Here is a 27,142-nt window from a genome sequence, read left to right as displayed (position 1 = left end):
CATCATTGAAAAGAGGTGTCTCCAGGATGTTAAAGGGAGCCTCAGGTGGCAGAGCTCTCTCCTCCTTGTGCACTTCACTTCAGGTGACTCCTGGAGAGACTTGGAACTATATCATATCTCGGGACTGGTGGCTTCTGCTCATCTCCCCACTGGGGCTCAAAAGGTAATATGATCCATCAACCACAGACGTGCATTACTAGCCCAGTATCAAGCCAAGGGTCTGGCCAATGCTTTCACCTGGCAGGCTGCCATCAGAGGCTGCCTGAGCAACACAGACATGCAGCCTTGATCTTCACCTGTGCAAACAGCCTACGTGGCACAGCTGAGCCCCGGACAGGAGGGATGAACCGGGAGTTTTCTTTTTTTTTTTTTTTCCTTTTTTATTTATTTATTTATTTATTTATTTATTTATTTTTGAGACAGAGTCTCACTTTGTCACCCAAGCTGGAATGCAGTGGCGCAATCTTGGCTCACTGCGACCTCCGCCTCCCTGGCTCTAACGATTCTCCTGCCTCCTAAGTAGCCGGGATTACAGGCACCCGCCACCACGCCCAGCTAATTTTGTATTTTTAGTAGAGACGGGGTTTCGCCATGTTGGCCAGGCTGGTCTCGAACTCCTGACCTCAAGTGATCCATCTGCCTCGGCCTCTCAGAGTGCTGGGATTACAGGTGTGAGCCACCATACCCCGGCGGAGTTTCTCTTACTCCACCCACACCTCCCTGCTGCTTGGCCCAAGACAACAGCCTCCCTACTCCGAATCTACATTTTCCCGCTTTTATTAAGGAAAAGAATAGTCCTTAGGGGTGTGCCACGCTAAACTTTTCTGGAGGAAATAAGGAAAGTAATAACATGTTAAACTGTGGGTTCTGTGAGTTTCTACGGGCAGCCTACTTGTTGCCATTGGCAATTGTTTCTTGGCTCATTCTCTCCTGGGTCAATCACCATGTCTGGCCTCATAACAATCCTTTCCTACTTTTTTTTTTTTTTTTCCTGAAAACACATCCTATGAATTGCTGTGGGAAGGAACCAGTGAAAATCTCCTTGTGAAGGCTCATCATTTAGGATGTTTCTTTTTTAGAGTCCTCCTATTTGGGGGCTTTCTTGGGTAGGGGGAGTAGGGTATGCACCAGCCAAGCCTCTACCAGGGTGTTGCCAAGCCGTCTCAAACTCTCCCCAGTCAGTTCTTTCCCAGCTGTGGGGTTTTTGGCAGAGAAGGGCCAGAGGGTGCCATAGCTGGCTTCCCAGGAGCCGTGCGTCCTGCCTGGCTTCCCAGCTGAGTTGGACTGAGGGACATCGTGGTTAACAGATTTGCCAAAAATCACAGAGCTGGGGCTGGCTCTCCAGAGGTCAGGGATATTAAGAGCAAGCCAAAGGGCACAGAGTCCTGTTGCAAGACTGGAAGCAGCCAGGGACCCAAAGAAAGTGCCTGGGGCTGAGCATTGGAGAGCTCATCCTAGGCTGGTCTCCACTCCCTGGAGGACGGTGAACCCATCACCACACATCCCAGGACCTTGGTCTCTCTGTCTGTAAAGCCAGCAGGTTGGGTCATCTGAATGGAATAGATAACTAAATTAATCTAAGGTCTCTTCCAACGTTGTGATTCTCTGACTACTGTACAGTTTGGGGGTCTGAAAACACCCTTCTACCTTTTCCCATCTGCACGGTGTGCTGGGGCCACATCAAACCCAACCTCAGGTGCGGCACCGGGTCCCACCTCGTTTGTGCCTGTTCTTCCTCACATGACCCTTTGCCCCCGCCTCACCTGTGCCAGGGCAGATGGAATTCAGACTGTTCTGATTCATTGACCTCAAAGGCAACCAAACAAATGCCCTTGCAAAGGGGATCTGACGCCTCCAAAGCCGTGACGAGCCTTCCAGGTGGGTGGCTGTTGAAACTTCTCTCCTTCCATGGGACCACAAAGCTTTATTTGACCAACATTCAAGCTCAAAAACTTTATTTGCCTGGAGCAACCCCAGGAGACTTAACCTTGGAAAACTACCTTCTCCCAGGCTTCACCAGACACCTCCCAGGGTGGGAGTGTGGGGTGAAAACACATCACACCCACGGCCGTGTGACATTCTCATCTTCCCAGCAGGGAGAACCGGTCCCTGCCAGTGTCAAGAAGTCAAAACAAAGCTCCTTTTCCATGTGCTTTTTCTTCCTCAATGGCTTAGACTGTAAAGTCATCAGGAAGCATGGTCTAGTGCTCCAAGCTCCAGACAGACGCTTGACCTCTGTCCCGGCGCCCTGGGCTGGCCTGGACCAGACACCGCACCCCCAGGACTGTTTTCCCATCTGCAAAACAACTCGGGCCTCTCTAAGCCAACATCACCTCTCACTGCAAAACACAGCCCCCTTCCTCCTCCAGGGACAGTTGGCCTTAGAAACCAGCTCATCTTTAGGGGAAGAAATCCTTATGGGGCAGGCGGCAGAAAAGCACAGCACAGAGGAAGCAGAGTTAATTTTGCGCTGGGGGGTGGGGGCGTTGGGAGGTTGAGGGAGGATGATGGTTTGGGCGAGCACCTTTTCCACTCTCCTAGATCTGAGGTGGAAGGTCTCTGCTCTGGTCTCTGATTTCTAGGGAAACGGGATGGTGTGATGTGCAGATAAACAGAGAAGCCTGCTGTAGATGGCTGCTGGGTGTCTCCAGGGATCAGTAACACCTTCATCACAGAGAATGCTTCTGCAGGCATTCTACTTCTCTTCCCCACCCCCACCCCTTAAATAAGCAGCTGTTTCCTCTGCCCCTATCCCTGGCCCCTCGCCGCTGCTGGATCATCCTGCCTACCCCGGGCTGCAGACTGACTTATCAAGTTTCAGAACTTAACTTCCCTGGCTGCATCTCCGTCTTCTGCTACTTTACAAGGTCTCTTTTTACATCTGCCCTTTACATGAGACCCTGCCTGACCCAGCCTTGACAGAAAACCCATCCCCTACCCGTGCTGGTGTTTGGAGCTCAGAAGTAGCCCTCCCAGTGACCCCCTGCCAGGCCTCTGGTGAGCATTTTCATCTGATCCTTAATCCGCCTCCTGCCACCCTGGCCAAACACACGCAATCAGGCTGGCTGTAATAGGCTCACAATAACCCTGGCTCTTAAGCTATCAGATAAGGAAACTTCACATGCCCCAGCATCACCGACACCAGGTCTGAGGTTTTCTTCTTAGGAGGAGGAAAGGTTAAGAGATGCTGAGGCAAAGAAGTCCAAGTATTTGAAGAGACAGACAGCCTTGCTCTCCAGAGTAAACCATTGTACACAATTGCATGACCCTTAGATAAGACCTGAGAGAGGGGTTCTCACCCCTGGCTGCAGGTTACAATCCAGGCTGCTCCCCAGACAGATTACATGGGAATCCCCAGGGTTGACATCTAGGCATTGGCTGGGTTTGAGAGCCACTGATTTAAAACAATGCCCCATTTTGCAGTTTGGGCAAGAGAGGCCAAGAGAGGAGAAGTGATTTGCCCCCGATTAAATGGTCATTTGGGACAGAGCCCTAAGCAGAACCTGTGTCTCCTAACTTTAAATTCTTATCTCTTCCCATCACGATTTTCCCTCTGGTTGCTTTAGAAGAGAGGGTCTTAATCTCTGAGGCACATTAAACCTGTCCAAGGGAACTTTCGAAATACGACGACAGGCCTCCTGAAATTCTGTTCTGATTGCTCCGGCGTGTAGCCTGGGTATAAGTATTCAAAGTTCCTTGAGTGACTCTCATGTGTAGTCACAGTTGAACGAAGCCCTGCTTATTAAAAGCTAAACCCCTTCAGAGAGAGAGAGTGAGTGAGTGAGAGAGAGCGAGATGCAAAAAATAATACTGTGGAGGCTGGAGGGAGGAAAATTGTTCGTGTAAGATGAATCTTGGGATCCATCAAAACAAATGACGCTTGAGCTGGATCTTGAAGGTTTCAATACTTCGAAGTGGCAAACCGCTTTCCAGGAGAGGGAACCGTGTGAGCAGTGTCCCATAGGAAGGGATATGGGAGATGGGACAGTTGGGAATTGGACAGAACAGGCAAATTGGGACCAACGTGCGGGAAGCTTTCAATTCACATGGGAATGTGGCAGGAACTGTCCGGCCCAGTGACTGCCAAGCTCTTGCACACATCAGACTCACCTAGAGGGCTTGAACACAGGCTGCTGGGCCCACCCTCAGAGTCCCAGATTCCGTGGGTCTGCATGGGACCTGGGAATGTGCATTTCTAACAAGTTCCCAAGTGATCATGATGCTTCTGGCCTTCCCAAGACACTTTAAGAACCACTGTGCTAGGCAGAGGGAAATCCCAGAAAGTTTCAGATTTGAATCACTTGGAGAAATATACAGAGAGAGAGAGAGAGGAGGAACTTCAGTAGGACAGGAAGATTGATCTGGCATAGAGAAAGAAAATCACAGTGCAGAGCGGCCCAGAAGCGCATGCAGGCGCTGCCACTACACTACGGAAGAAGACACGAAGAAGGAGAAGAATATAGGTAGCCCTCAAATAGCATATTTATGAAAATTCCACTGCCCGGGCAGTGGGACTGGGGAAGAAGGTGGGGTTAGAGCATGTTCAGTGGACGCGTGCACAGAACATGGTGACTGACTGGATTTGGAGGGAAGTAGGGCAGAGTCCAGTGGGGAGTGACTTTTGGAAGCCGAACAGCCAAGGGGTTGCAATTCACTGAGCTGAACAGGCAAAAGGAGGGGCAGGTGTGGGAGCAGTGCCAGGGGCTTTGCTGGAACATGAACCCGAACCCTGTTCTCAGGTGCCTGGCAAGAATGAGACCTCTGACTTGGGCCTAGAGTGTGCCAGAATGAAGACTTGGCCCTGCTCCTTAACAGTTGCTGTTTCTGCCCTAAAACTATCCTCCCAGGGGTGATGGGTGGCAGGTGTGGGGAGAGCTGAGCCAGGGTGGTGACCCATCGTGAGGTGCTTTGGGCCCGCGTCCCCTCCAGTGGATAGGCGCAGGAGTCCAGCAGAGGTCTGTCTCTTCAAGTCCAATCAGGGAGGCAAAGGAACCAAGCATGGCCATGCACTCACACTGAAACCCACGTTGCTCCAAGACCTCTATCTGCGTTCGGTTTACAGGATGTGCTCCCTGAAGCAGTAGTTTCCAATCTTGGCTGCACGTTAGAATCGCCTGGGGAGCTTTAAAAATGCCTGCTACCTCGGCTGCACCCCACACCAATTAAAACAGCAGTTCTGGGATAGGACCAAGGTATCCGTATATTATAAACCTCCACAAACGATTCCCAAGTGCAGCCAGGGTTGAGAATTGCACCTTGAAGGGTGTATATAGGTAGCCCTCAAATAGCATATTTATGAAAATTACATTTCCTCCCTAAGGAAATGGTTTGAATGTGTCTAACACCACCCTACCCCACCCCACTGCCCTCCTCCCACACAAGCGACCTGATCAAGGGACAGGCCTGGGCTTCTGAGTCACAGGCCTGCCTTGCAGGCTGGCAGGAGCTGTTGCCCATAGTCAGAGTTTATGGAAGCAGAGGCCACAACCTGGAAGGAGGAGACTTGAAAGCCCAAAGTCCAAGGAACTTCATTCATGGAGGCTGAACCAGAGGCAGAGAGGGTAGAGAGTATATGGGGAGGGATGGGGCATTGTTCAGAGCCAAAACCAAGAGGGAGGTTTTAAGGACCAGAGAGACCCTGTGGGAAGAACAGGGATGTGGGTGATGGGAGGTGATCTGCATGAGATTTGGCAACACCAGGCAACTCCTCACAGCCGTTCTTCAGGCATCCCAGGAGTGTGGAGAAACCAGGAGACGACAGAGTGTGCCGGGGCCTCCTCTCCTGGTCCTCCTCCCCGAGTCAGGGGCAGATACGAAGGGCAAAGAGAGAAAAGGGCTGGGAAACCAACAGCACGAGGAAGCTGACGAGGGCAGGGGATGGGGGCATTCACTCCGGGGCATATCAGGATTGAGGGGGGCCTGAAGCTTGCACAGCTGGGAGGGCTGTCTTTAAGAAAAAGAATATGACATGACAAATACAACTTGAGCTCCTGGGCCTGGGAAGGAGCCTGAAGTGAGGGGTTCCAGCGTGAACTTGCTCTGGCCAACAGGCTAATAATCTGGGCTCGGAATCATTGCTAAAACGTGCCCCACTTTCCAGGGTCTTGCCTTGTCTGGGATACCCCATCAGACTAGGAGGCCAGTTGTCCATTTTATTTCTGGGGAACGAAGGAGTAAAGGAGTCTGTGTGGTCAGTCACCCAACACACATTGGTGGCCGTGCCACAAAGAGGTCCTCCGTGCAGCGCTGCAGGCCATTCGCTCCCTGCACAGCTTCACATTAGGACCTAGGATGTGTCAGGGCGGGGCTACGTGACAAGCATCACAAGGACTCAGACAGGGCCCAGCTCTCAAAAATGACAAGTTCTCTGGCCGAGGAGGCATGCAGGCCTCTGTGAAGGCAGGACAGAGGGGGAGGTAATTGCCTCAGGCAGTTAGGGTGGGCTTCCTGGAGGCTGCAACCAGAGAAGGGAGCCTGAGAGAACCTGCCTAAGTTCACCTGATCAGGGAGAGCTGATCTTGCAGAGGGAACAGCCACAACAATATTTATTAAGCACCTACTATGTACCAGGCTTAGATGTGTTATATGAAGTCAATGAGTCTGGTTCAACACCACCACAAATTGGGTCCTAGTATTATCCCCATTTTACAGATAAGAAAGCTGAGACACAGTGATGCTAAGGATCTTATTCTCAGTCTCACAGCTACTTAAGTGGTGGGTATGAATTTTAAACCCAGGTAGTCTGGCTCTAGAATCCATGTGTGCAAAAAGCTACGACGAGACATCTTGGAGCACTTTGGGAACTGCAAGATACTCAGTGTCCCACACAAAGGAAGCACTGGGAAGGCAGGCAAGGAAGGGGGCCAAGAGGACAGGAAGGATCCTGGAGGGCCTAGAAGAACAGGTAAAGAGGTTTGGGTAAGGAACAGTACCCAAAAGAGGCAGGGCAGCTACTGAAGGTTTTTAAGCAAGAGCATGGGGTGCTCAGATCTAGGCTTTAGAAAGGTTACTGTGGGCCGGGCGCAGTGGCTCACGCCTATAATCCCAGCACCTTGGGAGGCCGAGGCAGGCAGATCTCTTGAGGTCATGAGTTTGAGACCAGACTGGCCAACATGGTGAAACTCCTTCTCTACTAAAAATACAAAATAGCTGGGCGTGGTGGCAGGCGCCTGTAATCCCAACTATTCGGGAGGCTGAGGCAGGGGAATCACTTGAATCCAGGAGGCGGAGGTTGCGGTGGTGAGCCGAGATCGCACCACTGCACTCCAGCCTGGGTGATAGAGCGAGACTCTGTCAAAAAAAAAAAAAAAAAAAGTTACTCTGTGTAGAAGATGTGAATAGAAAGGATGGATTAGAAGCCGTCAGATGGGAGCAGGGGATCTCTAAAGATGCTATTGCAGAGTCCTGGCAATTGTGAATGGAACATCAATTGAGGCCAAGGCACCAGCTTGAAGTTCCTCTGGTTCCAAAGACCACCTTTAACAGCCTGTGGGTGGAGTAGACAGAAGAGGGTCAATCTTATCTTGGAGGTGTCTTGGAGCCCAGAGACCTGAGTGCAGTACCCTCCTTCCCACTGGCCGCCTTCATGGACTAAGTCAAACCCCTTCACCTCTCTGGGCCACAGTTTGCTCATCTGGAAAGTGAACATGATAATTCGTGCTCTGTCTGACTCGTGCAATTTTTGTGAAATTCAAACAACATCTTGTATGCAAAAAATGGCCCATGACTATTATTGACAATGCAATGGAAGCTTGAAATGTCTGCACAATTAACTGGTAGCCTAGTGGCCAAGAGTCTTCTGTTCTTGGGCTCAAGTGGTATCCTTTGCCTTGGCAATAAGCTGACAGCTGGGGCAGGTCCCTCTTTCCCACCTCCACATGACCCACCCAAGTCCTTCCCTTTCTTCAAAGCCCAGCCCAAATACCACCTCCTCCAGGAAGCCTTTCCAGAGTCATTCTTCAAGCCCCCAACTGGAAATGACCTGTCCTTCCCCTGAAGAATGCTGCTTTCTGCTCTGCTCTTTCTATGTTCCATCTAGCTGCAGTTGTTTCTGCATTCCCCTCCCACGAGCTGCCACAGCTGCCGCCTTTCTTTTTTTTTTTTTTTTTGAGACGGAGTTTCACTTTTGTCGCCCAGGCTGGAGTGCAATGGCTCATTCTCAGCTCACTGCAACCTCCGCCTCCTGGGTTCAAGCAATTCTCCTGCCTCCGTTTCCCGAGTAGCTGGGATTACAGGCACCCACCACCACACCTGGCTGGTTTTTTGTATTTTCAGTAGAGACAGGGTTTCACCATGTTGGCCAGGCTGGTCACGAACTCCTGGCCCCTGGTGATCCTCCCGCCTCAGCCAGCCAAAGTGCTGAAATTACAGTCATGAGCCACGGCACCTGGTCGCCCTGCTAATAATTTTTTAACCCATCTTTCCTGGCCCTGTTTTTATGTATTTAAAAATATCTACTTGATCTCATCATGTGGATGAAGTTTTCTGTCTTGCCATTTTCACTTAATAACACAAGTATTTGTCATGTTCTAACTACTTTGAATACAGATATTTTAATGGCTGCAAAAGAGTCCTATCATATGTTATAATTTACTTAACTTTCCTCATTGTTAGATGTTTAGGTTGTTTTCGGTTTTGATTGTTATAAATAATGCTACAACTTTTAAAAATAGAATGAATCAATAATTCAAAACCAAAAACAGAAAACAATTTGGGTTGTTTTAGGATATGTCCTCCTGTCCCTCTGCTCAGCTGCCTGAGAGAAGATGGGACTCAAGACAGAAGAAGGTGTGAATGCACAGGAGAAAACCCACAGCCTGTGCCTGCGAGAGGAGGGGCAAGCCGATCCCGCCTGGCTGATCCCAGACTCCTCCGCTGGCCCTGTTGACATTTGATAAATGCTTCCTGTGAAGATGTTTACCCAGGAGGAAATTTATCATGCTTCCCCTTCCTACCATGAGGGTGGGAAGAGGGGCTGCATTGGCCCCATAAATTCCAGCCACTGTCTGAGCTCACCACTTCACCTCCCTGGGTGCCCCCGAAAAGGTGCAAGACAAAGGCGTCAGACACCAAAAAGCCTGTGCCCGGATGCGGAGAGGCAGCCAAGGGAGCATGTCTGTAGACATCCAAGTCTACTTGTCACTTTCATCCTCCTATTTTCTTTTTCCTCCATTTAAATTAAGTTGCTGATTGTCCTTGTTTTATCCAGGAAGTCCTAAAGGACCCACTGAGAGCTGGCCCCTTTTTGTTTTTTCCTCCCTTACTGGACAAGGAGACGGGGAGCCAATGTAGTGGCTGGATCTTCAATCACGGGAGCAGAGGTGTCTGTGGCCCTGGAAACACCATTTGTTTCTCAGCAATCGGGCCTTTTGGTTCTACTTTCAGTTGAGCTGCCGTCTTCTCTAGAGAGGCAGCTGGGGCCAAGCACAGTGGCTCACCCATGTAATCCCAGCACTTTGGGAGAGCGAGGTGGGTGGATCACCTGAGGTCAGGAGCTCGAGACCAGCCTCACCAACATGGTGGAACCCCGTCTCTACTAAATACAAAAAATTAGCTGGGCATGGTGGTGCATGCCTGTAATCCCAGCTACTTGGGAGGCTGAGGCAGGAGAATTATTTGAACCCAGGAGGCTGAGGTTGCAGCGAGCCAAGATCGCACCGTTGCACTCCAGCCTGGACAACAAGAGCGAAACGCTGCCTCAAAAAAAAAAAAAAAAAAAAAAAAAAAAAAAAGAGAGAGGCAGTGGAAGTATTGAAGGCTGTGATATCAGGGACCACCACAGCCAGTTCAGTGTCAGCTCTTGCTCACTCTAACCTCCAGCAGGTCCCAGAATTAGTCAGAGCCAAGGCTTCCTCGCCTGTGAAACAGGCAGTAGTACCAACTGCAGCAGTTTCCTGGGACAGCCACGTAACAGAATGCATGGACAAATGCATGGAAATAGCAAAATAACGTGCAGGTGTTGGTTTTATTTAAGCCAAGGAAGCTGGCCAAGTACCCCATCTATAAAATGAGTATATTATAAGAATCTCTGCCTCCCACTACTTGAATATCAGAAAGACAGAAGACATAATATTTGCAAAAGTGTCCAAGATATTGAGTCAGTTTTCCATTTCACCAACATCCAATCAGAAAATATAACACATCCCAGAACTTCAGTTCTAAACGATGACCACCTCAGCCACCAATAATACCCTGAAGCAAAGCACCAGAGACTAAATTACTTTTTTTTTTTTTTTTGAGACAGAGTTTCACCCTGTTGCCTAGGCTGGAGTGCAGTGGCACCATCTCTGTTCACTGCAACCTCCGCCTCCTGGGGTCAGGTGATTCTCCTGCCTGAGCCTCCCAAGTAGCTGAGATTACGGGCATATGCCATGACGCCCAGCTAATTTTTGTATTTTTAGTAGAGACAGGGTTTTGCCACATTGGTTAGGCTGGTCTTGAACTCCTGACCTCAAGTAATCAGCCTGCCTCAGCCTTCCAAAGTGCTGGGATTACAGGCAGGAGCCACCACACCCAGCCACTGAATTCCTTTTTAAATATCACATTCTCATTCTCTAAAAGTTCCAGAAAATATGACTCTCAGAAATGTGTATCCGAAGCAACTCAGTGGTTTCTCTAAAAATCCAGATTCTTACACTGTACTGAATCAGAAACCCTGCGACATAGAACAAAGGACACTGCATTTTAACAAGCTTTTTTGGGGACTGTTTTGCACAGTTAAGTGAGAGTCACAAATTTAGAAGCCCCACATCATGCTGCAGAAGTCACAGTAACCTTCTCTCTCTATGCCCTTTAGCCGCCAATCCCTGAACCCTCCAAAGAGAAGATTTGTGTACGGAGTATCCACTGGAGCCCAAGTCGTATATGATCCCAGCCTCCAAGGCCCCACGGTCCACAGCTCTGATTCTGGCAAAGGCAGATGGAAGAGGCTGGGTCCAGCCCCCTAGGCAGCCCGTGTCGATTTGAGTCCAGACCACAGCAGAAGTTAGCACAGGAAAACAGAGAACACAGAGCTGGTACATGATACTAAAGTAATTACATAGGGAGACTGTGTTCCGAAGGAGGGCAGTGGACCTCAGGGGACATCAGAGTCCAGGTCACAGTAGCAACAATAAAGGGAGGCAGAGGGAGGGGACACACGAGCCATCACAGATTCCAGGAATATGAGTTCTCTAAATGACTTTGATAGTTCATTTTAATCAAAATATAGTTTCCCCTAAGTTCCTGGGGACAAGTCTCAATCGTGGAGCCCTCAGAAGCGGTGGACCATTGTCAGGGGCCAGCAGACCTGGGGTCAGTCTACCAGGTGACAGGACCCTATACATGACTGTTTCCACGTGGCATGACAGCCGCGTGTGGAGATACCGAATTTCCCATGAGGGTGAGCTCCCACTTATTCTTCAGGATGAGCTGAGCTGTATCCCATGAGGATTGCTCGCTGTGGGTTTTAGTCATCCTGCAGGAACGTGGGAGCATCTGCAGATGAATGAACGTTTTAATTTCCTTGTGTCTGGATGGCCACCAGAACCCTTGTGAGTGACACAAATGGGCTCTCATCTCCATCTTTTAGGTGAACAAACTGAGGCTCAGGGAGGTTAGATTCATTTCCTAAGCCACACAGGTTTAACGTTCATAGACAGGACTGCAGTCTTCTGGTTCAAATTTCCTTCCTCCACAACTTTCTTATTATGTCTCAGAAACTTGGCTTTTGAGATATGTCTAGAAGCTGGTTTCTCAGCACCTTGAAAATCTATGGGAGATCTTCCTTCTTGTTTTCTAGTTAAAAACAACATTCTTATTTAATACTTTGGCATACGGTTAGGGTGACCGACCTCCTGATTTCCCCAGGATTGTCCTGGTTTTAGCATGAAAAGCTCTGCCTCCCAGGAAACCCCTCCATCCCAGGCAACTAGACCGTTGGTCACCTTACTATGTGTTCGACTGTCTCATCCTCACAGGGAGGCCCCAGCTGCAGGCCTCTGACTTCCCATCTGAGCTCTGCCTCACTCACCTCCACTTCTGCCTCCCCAAGAATTCAGACTCTTCAGAGCAAATACAACACCGAGAAATCATTCTCCACTCAGCTAAGTACTTTCGGTGAGCTTCTGATCACAACGGACATCTTAGTGATGTAGGAGAATGTACACAGAAATATTAGATTTATTAGCACCAATGTCCAAATGGCCGTATATCAAAAATTTGCTTTATTGAACAATGGTACTGGAAATGAAAATATAATTTGGAACCCAGACACTATATTCTATAGTCAAACTAGAAAAAAAGTGAGTGTTATTTGCATTCATCACGTCCAATGCAGCAGACAATCTGGTTAAATTCTGGCTCTGCCGCTTAACAGCTGTGTGGCCTTAGGTGAGTTACCTAATGTCTCTGTACCTCAGTTTCCTCATATGTAAAATGGAAATGATGATAGAATCTACTTTATAGCGTTATGATGAGAATTAATACATACAAGTCACTAGAGAGTGCCTGCAGTGAATGATGTTAGCTATTGTTCATTGCCCCGTAACCGACACACGGCAAGGCCAATGCCAGCATCTAAACATCATGTACCACACAAACCAAGCAGAGGATAAGAGGGGATTCACTTGTTTCCCAATAACTGAGGAAAGGAAAAGGGAGACTGGAAAACTGTTTTAGACCGAATCTATTCTTCTTTCTTCTTCCCTTCGAGAGTCACTGTATCCTCAAGCACTATTGCTGATTCTATCCTCACGATCTGGGATGCCCAAAACAAGCAAGGAACAGTCCATCAGTAATAGCCCTCACATTAGTACAGCACTTTATATACAGCAACTCACTTGTACGCATGTGACTCTGCCGCCACATCTGTACAAAACCACTTCCACTACAAACCAAGCTTCTCTGACCCATGTGGTCTGCCTAGCATTGATCACTGAGCTTCTATCTACCGTGTGTCTCTTGCTGAGCTGGGCGCCGTGGGAGATGGAGGATGCAACAAAGTGTAAAAAGTGGGCAGAGCTGACCCTGGACCATTTACATTTATCTGGGGAAAGAGCTCTCCAGGTCTCCAGGTGTGTAAAACAGGACACATCGGGTGTCAAATGATCTTGGGATTCAGAAAAGACAGGCCAAGGCACGGCGCTGTTGGCAGAAGGGGTCCACACAGGGAAGAAGAGAAGCCCCCTGTAGCCCAGCCTTTTACACCGACCTCACTCAGTCTTCTAGAACAGATGTGATGAGCGCTGCTGACCCTCCAGCCTTAGCCTCTCAATGTGCTTCAGAGAACGTCCAACAGGAAGGCTAGCTTCTCTGGGCCTGAGGGCTTTCTCCAGTGCCGGCGCTTTCCAGAGGAGCTACACAATGAACACTGACTGGGAAACTCACACCCTCTGTGGAGCAGCCTTCAGGGACTGAGAGGAGTTGGAGTGTGCACACCCCAGCCCCACCCCGGGAGGATTGTTTTTGAGGTGCGTGTTTTACACTCTTCCAACGGCTTCCCCCTTGGGATGAAGCTGCAGCTGCCCATTGTGTTGACTGGCTGACCATAGCCCCTTTAGCGGTTGCTTCCCCTCCCCTTATCACCACCCACCCCTCTCCCGGGCTCTCCCTGGTTTACCTCCTCCCCACTGCCCACCCCTCTCCCGGGTTCTCCCTGGTTTACCTCCTCCCCACTGACCACCCCCTCCTGGGCTCTCCCTGGTTTACCTCCTCCCCACTGCCCACCCCTCTCCCGGGCTCTCCCTGGCTTACCTCCTCCCCACTGCCCACCCCTCTCCCGGGTTCCCCTGGTTTACCTCCTCCCCACTGCCCACCCCTCTCCCGGGCTCTCCCTGGTTTACCTCCTCCCCACTGCCCACCCCTCTCCCGGGCTCTCCCTGGCTTACCTCCTCCCCACTGCCCACCCCTCTCCCGGGCTCTCCCTGGTTTACCTCCTCCCCAGTAAACTTGCACTCACATCCTTGTCTCAGGGGCTGCTTCTGACAAAACTCAAACGAAGACATCCCCCTATTTCCCGTGACTGGATTAATATTGTACCCATTTGACTCATGAGAAAACTAAGACTCAGTCTAATTATCTGGTCTGAGGTCACATAGCAAGCATGTGATTGTCCTCGGGCTTGACCTCACATCCCTCTGTACCACCGCACCTGTCCTTGTAGCATACTGAGAGAAGTGTACACATAAGCATGTCGCTGGATCCCAGGGACACTGCTCACCCTGACTCCCACCTCTGCCCCACTCAGGAAACTGGGATTTTCTCCTGTCTCGGCCGCCCGAGTAACTGGGATTACAGGCCTGCGCCTCCACGCCCGGCTAATTTTCTATTTTTAGTAGAGATGGGGTTTCTCCATGTTGGTCAGGCTGGACTCAAACTCCTGACCTCAGGTGATGTGCCCACCTCGGCCTCCCAAAGTGTTGGGATTATAGACATGAGCCACAGCATCTGGCCCTAAGTAGAAATCTTATACTCCACGTGGGCCTGAAGTGCAAGCCAAGAAATAGGTAGCTACCCTTTCTGGGACGTGGAGTTGCTGAGAAAGTGTTAGCTGTACATTGTTTATCCAGATCCATAGAAAACAGCTTTTACAAGCACAGTCCCAACTTTTGGCAATTTTTGCAAATCATTTGGGTTAAGGTAACATGCAGCTATTGTGTTGGGGTAAGTGTGAGTGTGTGGCTGGATGTGAAATTTTACTGACAACCAAACCATAGCTGGGAAACTTGAAAGTGTTGTCAAGGCTCAGGGAGCTGTCGGTAAACCCAGGTAAAGTTTTGGCTCAGTTAAGAGGTAACTCGATCCAAGTTTTGAACAAGATGGAATTATCACCAGCAGGGGCAGATGGATGGGGTAAATCACATGAAATCAGCCTAAACTTATTAAAAGCCGACCGCAAAGCTTCTTCCATTTATGTCCCGTGTTCTAGTTATCTATTGCCAGATAATAAATCACCTGAACGTGTGAGTCAAGAATTCAGGCAGGGCTTGGCTGAGAGATTCTGTTCCACAAAGCATCAACCAAGGTTATTCACAAGTATTCAGCTGGCAGATGGGCTGGTCTGAAGGGTCTGTGATGGCTTCACTCACATGTCAGGCACATTGGTGGACATGGCTAGAAGGCTGGGCTTGATGGGGACTGTTGATCAGAGAACCTATCCATACATGGTCTGTCCAGCCTGGTGGCCTCAGGGCAGTTGGACTTCTTACACAGCAGCTCAGTGCTCCAAAAACAAGTGCACAGTGAACAACCTGGAAGCCACATGGTTTTTTATGACCTGGCTTTGAAATCACACAGAGTCACTTCTGCTGTGCTGCTTGTCCAAGTGGTCACGAGCCCAACCAGATTCAAGGGGAAGGGACTTAGATCCAACCTCTCAGTGGTAGGAGTGTGTAAAAGTACAACATCCAGATTGGGTTAGAAGCAAAGAAGGGGCCAGGCGCGGTGGCTCACACCTGTCATCGCAGCACTTGGGAGGCCGAGGTAGCTGGGTCACCTGCAGTCAGGAGTTCAAGACCAGCCTGGCCAACATGGCGAAACCCCGTCTCTACTAAAAATACAAAAAATTAGCCAGGCATAGTGGCAGACACCTGTAATCCCAGCTACTCTGAGGCAGGAGAATCGCTTGAACTCAGGAGGCAGAGGTTGAAGTGAGCTGAGATTGCACCACTGAACTCCAGCCTGGGCAGCAGGAATGAAACTCCATCTTAAAAAAAAAAAAAAGGGGGCCGGGCGCGGTGGCTCAAGCCTGTAATCCCAGCACTTTGGGAGGCCGAGACGGGCGGATCACGAGGTCAGGAGATCGAGACCATCCTGGCTAACATGGTGAAACCCCGTCTCTACTAAAAAATACAAAAAAAAAAAAAAAAAAACTAGCCGGGCGAGGTGGCGGGCGCCTGTAGTCCCAGCTACTCGGGAGGCTGAGGCAGGAGAATGGCGTAAACCCGGGAGGCGGAGCTTGCAGTGAGCTGAGATCCGGCCACTGCACTCCAGCCTGGGAGACAGAGCGAAACTCCGCCTCAAAAAAAAAAAAAAAAAAAAAAAAAAGGAAGCAAAGAAGGGAAGCCACAGTTTGCAGGCTTCCTCTGAATCTGAAATTATAGTTGCAGTTGCTTTGTCCAAGGGAAGGAATTCTAAAGGGAGGGATCTGGTTGGGCTAAAATCATTGGAAAGTCAAACCAAGTCCACACTGGATTCTACAGAAGAGCTCTTGTCCCACTGAGCTCACAGGGACACTCAGGCACCTGCTGCAGCGCCACCCTGCTCTCTGGCCTGTGCTGCCAGCTGCCCACACGGCCTGGCTTCCTGACAGCTCTGCACTCAGCCCTGCCTATCATGATGAAAGCAGCTGAGCAGTGTTTCCCTTGCTTGGGGACGCTGGTCTCCTGGAACTAAGAAAGAGGGAGGAGGCCAATGTGGGAGAGTTTGGTTGATTTGAGCAACATGCAAACCACATGGGGATCAGGAGCCTGAGAAAGAGTGCCTGGTGTTGCTCATCCCATTGAAGGCCTGCAACTGAGGTCAGGCTCCATGGGGCCCTCTCACCAAAGCCTGCATCTCCCAAGGTAAGGCAACTCTGTGAGCCTCAATGCTGACAGTACTGTCCAATCACGGAGAAGAGGAGAATGCCACAGTCTCTCACACATACATGTACCACGGCCTGGCACAGGGTATGTCCTCAGAAGAGTCAACTGAATAAACTCATTGGTTCAATTGAATATGCTTTTCACATAATGTTTGTGCACCTTTCTTTTTTTTTTTTTTTTTTTTGCATTTACTACATAAGAGATCTAGAAAAGGATGATAGCGGGGGCAGGGAGCTGGTAATGAAAGGAAGAGAGAGAAACGGCCTGATGCTTGGGGAAACAAGCCTCTGGCCTTGAACTATGGCCCAATCTAGTGACTGGAAGTGATCTGACCCTACAGAGAGCCCCTTGGCTAATGAGCTCTTTACTCAGAATGAGTTTGAAATGTTTGATACGATCCTAATTAAACTAATTATTTCCCTCCAAACTTGCAAACTTATATAAATAATAAATAGATGGATAGATGGAATTAACACGTATTGGGAAGGTACTATGTGGCTGACATGTCCTAGGTGCTTTCATATATGCTAATTCATCAGTCCTTACAAAACTCCAAGGAATAGATGCATTTATCCTTTTTTTTTTTTTTTTTTTTTTTTTTTGGTCACATATGGAAAAAAACAGAATGAATCAAATACAAGCCCGGATTTATCTCTCTGTCTCTCTCTCTCTCTCTCTCTCTCTCTCTCTCTCAAATCCTGTTTTGAACTGCTGCTCTGCCTCTGGGGTGATTGTACAATCTCCACTCACCCCATCACATGGCCTAGAAACCTAGTAATGTGGGCTGCATCCTGACCTCCAGATCAGTCAACAAACAGGTCTCATTCTTTTTTCATCCTCAGCCTTCCTCCATCACTCGCCCTGTGTCAGGGTCCTCAGACTTTCCTCCTTCATTCCTTCATCCTGGGCTATTGAGCCAGCCTCCTGACAAGTCCTCTGTTCTACCCCTGTAGTCCATCCCTCACACTGTAACCAAAGAACGCTGAAACACAGACCTGAGCATAACAAGCCTTTTGCTCATCAAGTATCACTCACTCCCTACAACCCTACAGCCTGCAGAATAAGTGACTAACCCTTAAGCCTGGTGTTCAAGGCTTTCCGTGATCTCCTCCTGACTCCTCCTGATCAACATTTCTCATCTCATCTACCACTACTCCCTTTCCCAACGTGTTTGTTTATTTGTTTGTTTTTGTTTTGTTTCGTTTTTTGCAAACCAGAGTCTACAAAGCTCTGAGCATTGTTCTGGAAGAGGAGAGGAGTTCTACGTAATGATTTTGAAATGTTATGTTTATGTTTCAGTGATAAAGGAAAAAATAGACAAATATGACACTCACTTTGTGATCCTGCCTCATTATTTTAATCTCTGTGTTACTTATACTTGCTTTCACAATCTTTGATGTTATTAACTATTCAGGTGACGGTTTTTAACTTTTAATGCAGAGTTTCTCAAACTGTGGTTGCAGAGCCTCCAAGAGTACAGGGATAGTTGCTCATGGGTTCTCAAGTTCTTCTCTATAGTCCAGCTGTAGTACACTGTACTTGTATGTGGATCAGATCACAAATTTCATTTTAGCCATATCCCTGCTTCATCATCTTTACTTGTGTTCTTCTTTTGGTTTAGAATGCCTTTCCACATTCTACATACTCAGCTCCTACCCAGCCCCATTTCCAAGCTTCTTCATGCATATCACTAGGGATAGCCCTGCTGTAGATCTCCAGATGCAAAGATTCTCTGAGTTGGAATGGGCATTGTAGATCATAGGCTATTGTTCTCATCTTACAGTTAGAAAAACCTAGGCGCAGAAAATGGAAGTAACAAACCAAGTCTAGAATCCAGGCCTCCTGACATCTTATATGGTGTTCTGTTCACATCTTGCAACATGCTGCACACTCCTCTTAAAGTTTTATCATCCATTTTTGCATTGAGTGGCTGGAAGGGCTGCATGCAGAGTAAATCCTTAGCTTCCCTACAACCATAACTGACAGGGCCATAAAACCACAGTAATTACCTGACATGTTCATATGTCTGAAGCACTATAATAGAATATCCCAAGAGATCTGAATGCTGGAAGCACTTTGCATTTTTGCACTGGACAATGGAGGCTGCTCCAATTAATGTCAATCAGACTTACTCACTCCAGAGAAGTCCAAAATTATATGCTGATTTATTGAACTTACCATAATGTTCCAAAATTGATTTTTTAACATTTTTGCAAACTAAGATATTATAGAGAGGCAATATAGCAATTAGTTCAATGTTCTGAACTTAGTAGATACTCAGTAAAGGTGAGCTGAATGAATGGATGCCCCATAGGCTGGGAGCCAAGACACCTGAGTTCCAGTCTCATTCTTCTACTAATAGGCCATGGGGGCTTGGGAAAATTCCCTCACTAAGCTTCAGTCTACTCATCTGTAAAATGAGGTATTTGGAGCAATCCAATTTTATCTTCCTGAGATAAGTCCCTTACAGTCCTAAAATTCTACAATTTTGTGAAAATGATAAATCCATTTATACTATTGGTGTCAAAGGAAAAGAAAAATATTATAATTTATTAACTATTCTAATTTTATGCTCCATTGCTTCTTTCATGCATCATTATAGGTGTTTTCAGAACCACTACATAGTTGAGTTATCATGACTAACTTTTGAGGAAAATACTATTACATTCTGCCTCTACATTTGGGAAAACAAATTTTATTAACTTGAGAAGACTTCAACTTCCAGTCTTGATAGAATTACTACTCTTCTCAGACACTGGGAAATTGCAAAACTGTAATCTGTGAGAGAATGCATCAACGAGGTGAGACCTGAAATAACCCTAGCTTTATGCTTGGAGGCAATTTCCAGTCCACGAGCACAGTCCAGTAGCTTCACTAAGTTGAGGAGACAGAGATCTGTCTACAGACCTGAGGCAGCTAGGAGTTGAGGGTCACAATTTTTGAAAGGAGGGAGACACACAGAAAAATAACACCATAAGTCTACTGAGATATTTTCCTGAGTCTTTGCTGAGTATTCAACTATATGTGTCTAAAGTGAAACTCTACATGACCAGGGAAGATAAATGACAGAAGAGTTGTAAGCTGAACAATCTAAAGCTCTCAAAATGTAAGGCCATCACTGTGCATCACCCAGCCAAAGTGGAGAGTCCTTAGTGATCCCTTGGGACATTCAGTGAAGAGCCCAGATAAATCACACTTGAGTAAAAAGGCTGACTTATTCCTGGAGTGAAGGTTACTCTAGACTCTCCATAGCAAAATGTAAAGCCAGGATTCAAAGATGTCAAACTGATCCATGTGTAACTTAACTGTCTGCTGAAATAAAGCCCAAACAAAGCCAAAACCAAGATTTTTTTTAAAAAAAGAAGACAACAAAGTCCAAATACTTAATGATAGAATATTACAATGTCTGCCATCTAACAAAAAATTACTAGACATATAAAGAAGCAGAAAAATGGTGACCCATAATCAAGAGAAAAATCAGTCAATAGAAACAGACCTATAAATGACAGAGATGATGTACGAGTATTTAAGTGACTTGACAAGACCCATCAGTAGGGAGTGCAAATTCAAACCCAGGTCTCCCGGCACTTTCATTTAGTGCTCTTTTCATTGCCTGTGCTCACCAGTCTCTCTGTATGTGTGGACATTTATAGGGTTTTACTATGACAATCCCAGTGCAATTTTCCTATGCTTCTGGTCTGCAATTTGGTTACAATGGCTGAGAAGCCTGCAGAGGTAGCCACAGATATGAAACCACAAAGGCCAGTCTCTGATCAGGAATAAGCACTGACCATCCTCATAGACAAAATTTCAACAATGCTGAAACAGAACTCAATAGTGTCTCTTCCCCTTCCCCCACTATAGAACTTTCATGGGAATTACCCCCACTATAGAACTTCCATTACCACATGGCCACTCCTGGTCACATCTCTGGTCAGAAGGTCTCTCCTCCCCAAGGGCTGCAGCTTAAGGGAACATGAAAATCAGTGTGTGAACAATGGGAGCATGCACCAGGAAACCAGCCCTCAGCTTCAGCCCTGATTGGCAAAAACTTAAGCAAGGGGTAAATGGAAACAGAAAGCATCACAGGAGGCTGTCAGCCTGCAGAAAGGTGCAAGTCTCACTGCCAATGCTGGGAGTATATTCATGTGTGCGCTGCCTACAAGTGTTTGTGAGAGAATAGTGACACAGAGTCACTCCCCAGGCTGGGGGTACAGTTTTCCTCCCTGCAATTTACTACACAAGTTGTTACCAAAGCAAATATCAAAGCCCTGCAATTTGCTAATTATAGGCGGGATCCTGGGCTTGTGGGCCCAATTAACCACTTGTTCCTCATTTTCAGTGTATGACCGGCGGACTGCACCCACAATTACCCACTTGTCTTTTTAACTGCCCTGTGAGCTGGCTGACTCACCTCCAATTCACTCCCACTATCCACTCCAGATGGCCTTTGGTGTCTTTTTGTTTCCAAGCTCCCCCCACTTGACTATTATCTCTCTCTGCATCACAAGCCACTGTCTGGTCACCCAGGCCAAGGCTCCTACAAGAAGTCCTGATCTTACTCCTTGCCTATGCTTGGAGCCTGTAAGGCAGGAAGCAGCTCCTGTTGGTCTGGGCATTTTGCCTAGCTCCTCAAGGAAGCTCAGGAGGCTGTGGCCACATTCAGCCTCTGCTCCCAGACAGACTCCACAAAAGGAGCAAGGAAAATTACAGCTTCTTTGGAGCTGGCCCACTGCCAGGGCTCCTGTCCATGGTCTCCGTCAATGCCTCCCTGGTTCCCTACCTCAGTCCGGCCAAGGCTGGATACCAGGAAACTCATCACCAGTCCTGGAAGAGGACATCCCAATAGCTGCCAGCATTAGCTCTCTGGAAAGACACAAATCAAAAAAGGAGAAAAATCCCTCAGGACCTCCTGCTTCATTAGGCAGACTTCCCGGCAAGCAAAGAATTTCCAGCAAACTTTTTGATGGGTTACTATGTCAATGGTTCCTACCTTTTTTGTGTCACAGACACCTTGGAAAATCTAATGAAAGTTCTGGACCCTCTCCAGTGAGAAATGCTCATATCCGTTCATCCATTTATTTATGTAATCTTTCAGCAAATATTTATGGGGCACCTATGTGCCAGGCACTATTGCAGGGACTCAGAAACATCAGCGGACAAACAGAATTTCCTGCTCTCGTGGAGCTTATATTGTAACAGAGAAAAACAGGCAATAAAAAATGAATGTAATAAATAAGTAAAATACATAATTTGCTAGAAAACAAGTGCTGTGGGCCAGGCATGGTGGTGCACACCTGTAATCCCAGCACTTTGGGAGGCCGAGGCGGACAGATCACTTGAACCCAGAAGTTCGAGACCAGCCTGGACAACATGGCAAAAACCCATCTCTACAAAGAAAAAAAAAAAAATACGAAGAATTAGCCAGGCATGGTAGAATGTGCCTATAGTCCCAGCTACCTGGGAGGTTGAGGTAGGAGGATCACTTGAGCCCAGAAGGTTGAGGCCACAGTAAGCCATGATCACTCCACTGTACTCCAGCCTGGGCAACAGAGTGAGACCCTGTCTCGGTAAAGAGTGCTATGGAAAAAGGAGAATTACAACAGGGTAAGAGAGAGACCGGTGGGAATGATGTCACATTTTTAAACAGGATGTGTCAGGGAATCTTCACTGAGAAGTGAATGTGAGCAAAGACCCAAAGAACATAAGAGGTTTCATCATGTGATTAACTGGGGAAAGAGCACAGCAACAAGAGCGTGAACAGCCTGAGGCCATGCCCAGCGTGAATGAAGATAAGCGAAAAGAGCAGAATGGCTGGACCTCGGGAAGTGGGAGGAAAGCTGCCTCAGTGAGAGAGATGAGGTCAGAGGGGCAGAGGTCGGGAGACACATACCACATAGGAATTTTACTGAGTTAAATCTAAAACCATGAGTGGACTTTATGAGCAAAGGGGAAATATGATCTAAGACTTTAGAATGTCTGTCTGAGGCTGCTACGGGAAGCAAAAGATTTAAATGTCAGAAAATGGTAGCCTGGGTCGGGTGCAGTGGCTCACACCTGTAATCCCAGCACTTTGGGAGGCTGAGGTGGGTGGACCACCAGGTCAGGAGTTCAAGACCAGCATGGCTGACATGGTGAAACCCCGTCTCTACTAAGAAATACAAAAATTAGCTGGGTGTGGTGGTGTGGGCCTGTAATCTCAGCTACTCGGGAGGCTGAGGCAGGAGAATCGCTTGAACCCCGGAGACAGAGGTTGCAGTGAGCCTGGATCACGTTACTGCACTCCAAACCTGGCGAGAGAGAAAAAAAAGAATAGAAAATGGTAGCCTGGGCCAGAGCGGTTGCAGTGGAGACCGCTGGAAGGTTGAGTCAAGAGCAGCTCTGCAATGGACGTGGCATGGGTAAGAAAGATGCACACGTAGAATTTCACACACAATTCAGCACTTTAGCAAACCCCTCTGTCCATCCATGGATGCAGGGTCCTTTATCAAATCACAAGGAAAGTGGTGGACCCTAGAAGGGAGAGGGAAGGGACTTCAGTGAGTGGACACGGGGAACCCTAGCTGTATCTACAAGTTTCACTTCTTTTAAATACATAATAAAAATACACTTAAATGAGTATGACAAAAGAGTAACAACTGGTAGTCTAAGTGGTGGATACATGATTGTTATACCATTTCTGTGTATTTCAAGAGATTCATCATTGAAAATGGAACTGCTTATCTCAAGATTTTCCAGATGCCTCCCGTTTGCTTTTTCAATGCATTGAGGGAGAATCAATACAATTGTGCTGGTCAGTCTGTCTGCAACATCTGGTCAGGTGCCTGGGGATGGGAACATTTCATTTCTCTGACTTACTTTCCTTCCCTTTCTTCCAGTGGCTCAGAGTCAAATGTGAGAGAAGACAGGACAAACACAAAAGCCACACTGTACCAAACACAGAGTCTAGAGGAGAAAGAGAGTGACGGTAACTGGGAAGACCTGGGAAGGTCTCCTGGCAGAGGCGGCCTTTAAGCAGAGTCCAGGAGAACGGGCCAACTGGGACACGCAGGGAGAGACAGCGGGCTCTGCTGGAGGCCACTGCTCTAACAAAGGCACAGTGGGGAGCAAGCTAGGGCCCCAGCACCCACTCCACAATGGCCCATTTTAAGGGGAACAGGCAGGGGATTTCTTTGTCTCTGCTACTGAATCAGAGACCAGACTAGATCTGAGGTGCTTTTCAGAAGCCTGAAGTCACCCCAGTGGGTTCAATGTGGTAGAAAAGCTTGGTTCTGGGCCTGCAGCAAGCTGTAACCTGCAGATGAGAATGACTTTGAGGCCCCCAGAGATTAGGGCTACGGAGGCAGGGCAGAGTCCCTTTGCAGACCTGAGTGAAGATCTCCCCAGGGGGCTCCCCAGCCAACTGAGCCACCTCAGGATCGGGCCCCTAGACAGCACATTTCTCACAATCTGAGCCTGGGGGAAGGTCCCCTGCTGCCCATATTTTGCAAAAACTTGCGCCATGTCACAGTTCTGATTAAGTGCCAAGAGAACTATTTCCCAGGCCACAGCTTTAACAAGGCCATGCTTCCTAATTACTAGTTTTCTCCTAATTAAATAAAAAAGGGGGGGAGGTAACCAGTGATTACCCCACCTTCTAATACCACCTTCCATTTATATGCGTCTCTCTTCAGAGAAGGTCAAAGTGCTTTGTATATTATTGTATATTTTCCCCTCATAACATCCTTGAGATTCCTAGGGGTGCTTATTATCACACCATTTTACAGCTGGGAAAAGAGGTGCTGGCTGAGGTTAAGCAAAGTGTCCAAGTGCCCTCACTAGCGATGATCAGCATTCTGAAGCTCTTTAAGAAACCCCTGTACATTTAGAAATAAAGTCATCTCCCGGGAGATAAACCAGGCTAAAGCAACACATACATAATAATTATTTATTGCAAACTTTACAATAGTAATTAACACTGTTTAATTCTCACAACAATCCTGTAAAACAGATACTATTACACTCATCTTACCGTGAGGACAATGAGATTCAGAGAGGTAAAGTTAGTTGCCTAGAGTTGCGTAATAATATTAGGTTAGCGCAAAAGTCATCGCGTTTTGGCATTACTTTCAATGGCAAAAACCATGATTACTTTTGCACCAACCTAATAATAGTTGTGACAACAGTAAAAGCAGAAACTAATATTTATTGAGCACTTGCCATGGGCCAGGCATTTTAGACTTTTTTGCTAACTCATTTAAGTTCTTACAACACCTTTTGAAATAGGTATTAGTATTATCACCATTTTGCTGATGACAAGACTGAAGCACAGAAAAGTTAAGTAACTTGCCCAAGGTCACACAGCAAGTAAGTGGCAGAGCCCTACAGGAACCCACAAAGGGTCTCACCATACCAGTTTATCCGCCTGAAGAAATATTGTACTCTGAAGGTTGGCCTGGGGACACTCAGACAGTCAGGGTGATGCAGGGGTACCTCCAGGACACCCTGTGGGTGTATTTCCCTTTTTTTTTTTTTTTTTTTTTTTTTTTTTTTTTTTGTGAGACAGAGTCTCGCTCTGTTGCCAGGCTGGAGTGCAGTGGCACAATCTCAGTTCACTGCAACCTCTGCCTTTCGGGTTCAAACGATTCTCCTGCCTCAGCCTCCCAAGTAGCTCGGACTACAGGCGTGTGCCACCAGGCCCAGCTAACTTTTGTATTTTTAGTGCAGACAGGGTTTCACCATGTTGGCCAGGATGGTCTCGATCTCTTGACCTCGTGATCCGCCCACCTCGGCTTCCCAAAGTGCTGGGATTACAGGCGTGAGCCACCGCGCCCGGCCTGGGTGCATTTTCAGTACTCCTGCTGTGTGCTGTGTGGGTGGGTACTGAGTGGGCAACGGGAGGGACACCAAGCTTTTCCTGCCTGACTCAGGCAACTGTGCTGGGTACTCTTCGCTGACATAAAATGGCACTGTAGGAGCTGTTAGCTCAAAGGTAATGGAATCCAAGAGTAAGAATTAGCCAAGGGAGACATTCAGACCAGCGGGAAGCGAACCTGGTGTGGCGCGTGTTTGGGGGAGGGTACACATCTTGCTCTTCCATATGCCAGAGAAGGGAGCTCTCAAACCATCCTAGAACTTTGGTCTTCACTGCTCTCTCCCCAGAAGCATCCTCTAAGGACTCATTCTGTGCTCATACCTCCATCCGGGGGAACAAACTAGAAAGGGACAAATTCTGACTCCTTGCCAGTCTAGCCAAACTTGTTCATCAACAGATTGGCCTGCTGGATGCAGACTTCACCGTTTCGGGACAGGAGTTCCCCCAAGTGCCTGGCATACTTCCTAGGGGCATCGAAGGCAAGACCTGGCCCCTGCCTCAGCCCGCGTGCCATGGGTCCCTCTCTTTCTCACACCTCTCTCCTCTCTCTTCAGACCCACCCTGGGAGCCAACCGCCTGCCGTCAGCATCTCCTGTCCCTGCTTGCCCTGTCCCTTTCCAACAGGCAATAGATCAGATTGCCAGGGAGCCCCTCCTGAGAATGGCAGCATGAGAATTAACAAGCTGCCAGCACGTGTCCAAAATGGGCAGCAGGTACTTAGTTCCTGGTGAGTGCTGGGTGTGCCACCCCGGGGTCCCAGCACTTTCTGACCAAAACAGAGCATTTAAGAATGTCCTGGCTGGGCGCGATGGCTCATGCCTGTATCCCAGCACTTCGGGAGGCTGAGGCGGGCAGATCACCTGAGGTTGGGAGTTTGAGACCAGCCTCACCAACATGGAGAAACCCTGTCTCTACTAAAAATACAAAAAAAATTAGCCGAGCGTGGTGGTGCATGTCTGTAATCCCAGCTACTGGGGAGGCTGAGGCAGGAGAATCACTTGAACCGGGGAGGCAGAGGTTGTGGTGAGCCAAGATCGCGCCACTGCACTCCAGCCTGGGCAACAAGAGCAAAACTCCATCTCAAAAAAAAAATAAAATAAAATAGAGAGAGAGAGAGAAAGAAAAAAGAAAGTCCTCACCTGCCATGTCTGACTTCCAAATTTCCCAGCGTTTCCTTCTCCACTTTGTTGAGATTTGTTGCTTGCAATGGTTAGGAGCACTGACTCTGGAGTAAGACCGCCTAAACGTAAACCCAGCCCAACCATGTGCAAGCTGTGTGATTCTGAAGAAGTTGTTAAACCTCTCCTGGCCTTCTTTGGTGCCTGTAAAGCAGAAATAATAATTCCTGTGTCATACAATTGTGATGATTAAATGAGTTATTACATTTAAGTGATTAGAACCGTGCTTAGCACAGAGGAAGCACTCAAAAGTTAACTACTATTAGTGATGTCTAAACTTTTTTCCCCGGGGAAGGATCAATTCACTTGCCGGAGTCAAGTTCAACTTTGCACTCCAGTCCTTCAGGCAGGTAGAGGCAACTGAATCACGTGAAAACTGTTACCGCTTTGGAGGAGGGAGGAACATCAGGAAGAAGATTTAGCCCTTAGAGATGTAAGGGCTTAAAGAGTCTCAGTCCCTGTTGACCACATAACATCTGCAAAAAGGAAAAAAGAAGGAAAGCGCGCTGAAGGACCCATCCCGGGAGGAGGATGAGCCACGCTCCCTC

The 27,142-nt window shown here is 48.0% G+C and overlaps 1 long non-coding RNA gene across 1 annotated transcript in view; it reads right to left on the bottom strand.

Annotated features, from left to right (window-relative positions):
* Positions 1-26,733, bottom strand: part of LOC126948009 (uncharacterized) — a 50,155-nt gene extending 23,422 nt beyond the window's left edge. Inside the window, exons 1-2 of the long non-coding RNA XR_007723305.1 lie at positions 26,556-26,733; positions 21,346-21,428 (exon numbers count right to left, since the gene is read on the bottom strand). This is a non-coding gene — a long non-coding RNA (uncharacterized LOC126948009). The remainder of the gene's footprint in view (positions 1-21,345; positions 21,429-26,555) is intronic.
* Positions 26,734-27,142: the final 409 nt, after the last annotated feature.

This window comes from Macaca thibetana, chromosome 2 (genome assembly GCF_024542745.1).
Source record: "Macaca thibetana thibetana isolate TM-01 chromosome 2, ASM2454274v1, whole genome shotgun sequence".
NCBI classification, from domain to species: Eukaryota; Metazoa; Chordata; class Mammalia; order Primates; family Cercopithecidae; genus Macaca; species Macaca thibetana.
Note: the sequence above shows the minus strand (reverse complement) of the source record. Positions and strands in the feature narration are given on the sequence as shown.